A 6,328-nucleotide genomic window follows, 5' to 3' on the forward strand; every position below is an offset into this window, starting at 1 on the left:
CATCTGTTGACATTGTCAGGCATGCATACAAGCACGTGGGGGCCATACAAACTACTGAAGACCATTCTGAGTTGCTGCGATGAAATGTCAGCAAAATGGAATAACCTGTTGCATCATTTTTCACTTTGATTTTCAGGGTGTCTTTGAATTCAGTCCTCTGTAAGTTGATAATTTTCATTTTCATCAAACGATCCTTACATTCCTAACACATTACCCCGTCCATGTCAGTATAGATGTCTTGCAGGATATTTTTCCCCATTGCTATCTGATGTGTTTTCAAAGTCTTCCTTTAATTTTTTTTTCAGCAGTGTAGTGACATAATTAATCTATCCCATCCAGTTCAACCAACAGAAAAAAAAGAAATAAAAATGATCAACAGGTATTTTTTTTTTTGCACTTTGTACAGATATAACAAATGTTTCCAGTTGTGTATTTAACAGACCAAAAGGTAACAAATATGTTCATTATCAGGGTTTTCTGACAATTTAAACTGAATCTCCATTATCACATTTCTGCCTATAACACAGTTCTGGTGCATTCCATATTTTGTCTTTTCACCCTTTATTGTGTCCTTATGGAACCAACAATGTTTTACCACTTCCCAGTAGGCACACTCAATATCTATCTATCTATCTATCTATCTATCTATCTATCTATCTATCTATCTATCTATCTATCTATCTATCTCTATATTAATTAATTAATCTTTTTAATTTGTTTTCTAAGCTCTGACCCCGATGCTCATTGTGTTTGTATTGTTCTTCCTGCAGACAGTGAAAACTGCATAAAATGTCCTGATGAAGAATGGCCAAATGAGAAGAAGGATCGGTGTGTTCCAAGAGTGGTGGAATTTCTCTCCTACACTGATGACACCATTGTTGCCATATTTTCCTCCATCTCCATTCTCTGTTGTCTTCTGACTGGTTTAATATTGGGGATATTTATACATTACCAGGACACCCCCATTGTTAAAGCCAATAACCGGAACCTGAGCTATCTTCTCCTGGTCTCCATCATGCTGAGCTTCCTCTGTGTCTTCTTGTTCCTCGGCCATCCAGTAGATGTGACCTGCATGCTGCGTGTCACCTCTTTTGGTGTCATCTTCTCAGTTGCCGTCTCTTCTCTACTTGCCAAAAGTATCATGGTGTGTATTGCTTTTAAAGCCACCAAACCTGGGAGTCCCTGGAGGAAATGGATGGGAGCCAAACTGCCCAATTGTATAATTTGTGTCTTCTCACTGGTCCAAGTCCTAATCTGTGTCACTTGGTTGTCTATTTCTCCCCCCTTCCAGGATCAGGACACTCACTCTTATCAGGGGAAGATCATCATTCAGTGTAATGAGGGTTCAGTTATCGGCTTCTACTCTGTCCTGGGATATATGGGGCTTCTGGCAGCTGTGAGCTTCATTATAGCTTTTATAGCCAGGACATTACCGGACAGTTTTAATGAGGCCAAGTACATCACCTTCAGCATGCTGGTGTTCTGCAGTGTCTGGATTGCCATGATCCCGGCCTATCTGAGCACCAGAGGGAAATACATGGTGGCTGTGGAGGTCTTTGCTATAATGGCCTCAAGTTCTGGACTTCTTGGCTGTATATTCTTCCCAAAATGTTACATAATTCTGTTCAGACCTGACCTGAATACAAAGACAGTTATCCGCTAATATGTGGGTTACCAGTCGTTATAGCATTATCTCCATTATCTCCATTATTGTTCAGTTTAGTATTTTGCTAGTACATTGAGAATTAACACTGTTATATACAAACATTTAAATCTCTGGAATGAAGTAAGATGGTGGACAGTAGGCATCATTTTTGCTCTGGCCACCATTGGTATCAGGCACTTTGGGCTTGTTGGAAACCTTGTCCCTGCTGGGTGTAGTGGTTCCTCCCACCATCCATTACATCACTACATAACAATGTAGTCACTTAGTGAGGAGGAACCACAGTGACCAGAGGGGGGAATGTATTCAAAACATCCTAAAGTGTCAGATACCAGAGACACCCATCACTCTTCAAGAGAGGGAAGATTTCACTCACCACCTTCCAGAAAGATAAATATTATACATGTTCTTTCATAAGCTGACTTTAATGTAGTTTAGTTTGGTGTCAGGGTCACTGTAATTATATTTTATGTAGATGTATTTGTCTATATTAATAAATACATTTTGCTTGGTTTAATGTAAAAATCATTTTTAATATTAGGTAAATTTGATGAGAGCGTGTTCTCAGGAAGATCACATTTAATGTGAAAGGTTTACTTCATTTTAAAGGACATTTTCATTATAGGACCTTGCCAGATCCTGATAGGAAAACTTCTAAAGTAAAAACAGATTCCAGGATTGCTTTGATCAATCAGAGGTTTATTCTCAGAATCAGAATTACAACAACCAAGGAGCTTAATGTAGGACCCATAAGGTGGTATGTCTCCAAGCTCTAAGATCTCCTGGTCAGACATGTCAAAGAAAAAACTAAAAAAGATTAAGAAGTAATCATTAGAATTCAACACATTTTCCTCACTAGATTCAAGTACCCTCTTGTCCATCAGATGAGCACCATAGTTGTCCTGGGCAACCTCCGGCCCCAACACACAGAGCTCCCTGGAGGTTTCTAGGGACAGCTCTGCGGCCTAATATACTGTTTCTAGGGGAGATAGCATACCCTGTTTAGCGGTCACCCCACCTCATTCAATTCAGAACTTTGTTCAGCTGACACAGGTGTATACACAGCAGCAATATCATACTCATCAATAGACATCGCATCAACGGAATAATTTTTAACCCTTTCCTACCCACTACACAGGGCACTGCACTGAGGCAAGTCCTTTTTCACACAGATGGTGGGTCTCCCAGTTGGGGTCACTCCCATAGCAGTTTGGGCAATCACACAGTCAGTCTTTCACATGACTTTTCCATCAACACTCCGAAGCGTAACAGGTTTTGCCATCTTCATTTGAGTACGTTGACCTTCTTCTGCTGCACTTCTACTGGCCAACTCCCCCAGGTGTCCACAGGATGAAATTACAGCAGGCATCTCCCTCTCTTAACCACTTCCTGTCCACCCTATAGCAGTAATACTGCTACAGGGCAGCATGGGTGCGCAAAAATACATATATATACATGATTTGAGGCCCGGGGGACGCGTGCGTGTGACCCCGCTGACCCGTGGGTGCCGTGATTCGGTCCCCAAGGGATCAATCATCAGATTTAGGCCAGTGATGTTCAACATACAATGGATGATCAATCCCTGGCCTATCAGGGATCTTCCTGTACCTGTGTATAGGAAATGATGATATCTTCTCTCTCTGGGCACATTCCATTCGGCATATTCCAAGAAGAAAGACACAGTGAGTAAATCAGCACACTTGCACACAGTTAGAACACTGTCAGATCACATTTAACCTCTTGATCGCCCCCCCAGTTAACCCCTTCACTGCCCTGTCAACAGTGTCATTAGTACAGTGTACAGATTTTTTTGCTAATCACTGTATTAGTGTAACCAAAGACTTGAGATAGCATTAGCGTCAGTTAGTGCCCCTCCCAGATAGCATCAAATTGCCCGTCATTACATCAGTCATCACATTTAACCCCTTGATTGCCAGGAACATGCTAAAATACACAACAAACCTCCATTGCTAGTATAGTGTCTGAATGGATCAATATCAAGATCAGAACTATACCAGCTTTCCCTGAAGAAGTCACCTGACAACGTGACATAACATAGGACGCGAGCGTGGTGACGTACTTCCGGCGCGGACGCTATCTTGCTGCACCCAATGTACCCATGTAAGTACACCTTTAGCATGAGGTTTTAATGCTTGATATATTCACATATATTGTGAGTGGGCATTTGGCTGTTCTGAATCTTTGAGAGTTAATTAAATACGGATTTACCCTATGGGAGGTTTCTTTTTATCTTTACCCTACCTGTGATGTGAGTTGGTGGTTTGCTGGAGGGGACCTGGCTATTCCTAGTGAGGGGGCTATCATCAACCTGAACAGGTGTCCATAACGCGAGGGAGCCTCAGCAGAGAGGATTCCTGGCTTTAAATAAAAAAAGCATTTTGGTCCTTTGAGGGTCGCTTCAAGGAGGTGAGGGTGCATTTAGCCACATACGGATTATTTCCATTGGTGGTCATGCACATCCACAATATCACTTGCACATAGAAGTGTTTGGAATATTTTGGTGTATACGCACCTTTTTGGACTTGTTTTTTTCTTGTTTTTATGGACTATCTTATGTGATTTAAGTTGATGTGATTGTATTATTACATTTTTTTGCATTTGTTATACCTTTATGGCTTTTGGCACTACTGTGGAAATTTGATCCCACATTTAGGGATCCAATTTATGTCACACTTTAGTATGTATATGGCTTAATTTAGCCATTATCTGTGGCCACGTTTGCATGAAAATATTGATCCCTTTCAGGGATTCACGTTTTTTATTTTTTACTATACTTTTGGTCCCATTTGGACAGTGGGTGTCACTGGTTCCTGGTCTCGATACCAGGTGAGATCACGTTTATCCACTTTAGATCCCAGAGAGTCACACATTAGGATAGGGTCCTCAAAAATGCAGCGTTAGCGGGATCAGCCCTGGCATCTGCCAGTACCTGCGTATAGCCCCTACACTAACCCCCCTCCCCCCTCTTCCCCAGCCAGTGCAGTGTCAATAGACCACTGGTAGAGTCACTTGATACATTGCACACAAAACCGCAGTGTTTGCAGAATCAGGCCTGATCTCTGGTAGCACTTACAGGTACATTTTTTTTGTAGCAGTTCAAGCAGGCCCTGACAGCCAGGTGCTCTTTTTCTCGTAAGTCGCACTAGGTACCTATATAGTTAGTGGCCAAAATGTCCAACAAAAGGTACTCTACAGGATTTTGTGCATGTCAGGTGAGAGCGAAGGGGAAAACTCATTGACAAAATCCTCCTCAGAATATGAATCTTTGGACAGCAGCGGCACCCTGACAGATAGCTCAGACGATGGAGAAGAGGTCCCTGCTAAGATCAAGCGTACCCGACCCCATTCCCAATTACTTGATGATTCTAAAATGCAGCAGAGTGCCAGTACTAGTGCCGTTCTACCTTTTGGTGAACTGGAGAGCACCAACAGCCTAGTACATCCTGGTCTTTCACATACCAGCACTGCAGTATCACTTGGTGACGTGGTGAGTTCCATAAGTGCAGTACAAACTGGTGCAGTGGCTAGCATATAGTTGCAAGAAAAAGAATATGAACCCCTTGGGATTACGTGGAGTTTTGCATGAATTGGGCATAAAATGTACTCTGAACGTCATCTAAGTCACAACAATAGAAGAACACAGTCTGCTGAACATAATACTACACAAACATTAGATCGTGCCATGGTTTAATTGCACATAACATGTAAATAATACTCCTTTGGTGTGGACCCTGTATGCATAGATGTTCAAAGGGAGTAGGCTTCCCCAGGATCAATGAGGGTGACATGGTAGAAAAAAATTGTCGTATTTGAAGATAGATATATAAATGTTGAGATGGTAGAAGGGATTTTTTCTGGAGATCTGAGAATGAATGTAGTTTTCGAGTCACCGGGTGTACCAAGTGACGCAGTTGGGAAAGGTTTGCTGCGATCCAAGGGGACATCCGGGACATGGCCATATTATCCAGGAGATTGGGGTTGTAAAGGATATTGGTCAGTGGAGAAGAGTCAGAGACCAATGCAAATTTAGCCTTACATTTCTGCCAAACAGTCAGGGAAAAATGCATGGGACCAAGGAATAGATGACGAAAGGATGAGACATCCACTGCCAAGGTCGACCAAAGGAGGGAGCAAGGATGGGCTGGAAATAACTACAAAGATTCAATCTCAGTCCATATGTTGGGGATAATGCGTAGACCATGACATGAGAAAACAAAGATGAGTAGCAAAATAGTAGGTTACTATATCTGGTGCCCCTAAGCCCCCTCTAGAACGCAGAGAGAGTAGTACAGAACGTGCAATTCTATGCCGTTTGTTGTGCCAAATGAAATGCAGAAGGGATTTCTGGAGAGAATTAAGTTTTGATTGGGATGGGGAGGGTCGCAAAGAAATATAGAAGTTTGGGTAACAGTCACTTTTAGTACATTGATGTGTCCAAGGAAAGAAATGGGCAGGGAATCCCAGAATTTCAAAGAGTGGGAAATAGCTATAAATAGGGGGGGGGAGATTAGCCTCTTATATGGAGTGGTAGGAGGGAGTAAGATTAGTACCTAAATATTTTAAAGAGTGGGTGCACCACCGGTAAGGAAAGGACTCTTGAACAGAAGATAGAACAATGGGTGGAATGTGTAGTGGGAGTGCCTC

General features: G+C 42.2%; 1 pseudogene; it reads left to right on the top strand.

Moving 5' to 3' along the window:
- The first annotated feature begins 737 nt into the window (after positions 1–737).
- Positions 738–2,180, top strand: LOC149445847 (vomeronasal type-2 receptor 26-like; annotated as a pseudogene).
- The last annotated feature ends 4,148 nt before the right edge of the window (positions 2,181–6,328 follow it).

The sequence above is a fragment of the Staurois parvus genome, unplaced genomic scaffold, assembly GCF_062004578.1.
Source record: "Staurois parvus isolate SC_StPar_1 unplaced genomic scaffold, SC_StPar_1.0 ptg000706l, whole genome shotgun sequence".
Taxonomy (NCBI): domain Eukaryota; kingdom Metazoa; phylum Chordata; class Amphibia; order Anura; family Ranidae; genus Staurois; species Staurois parvus.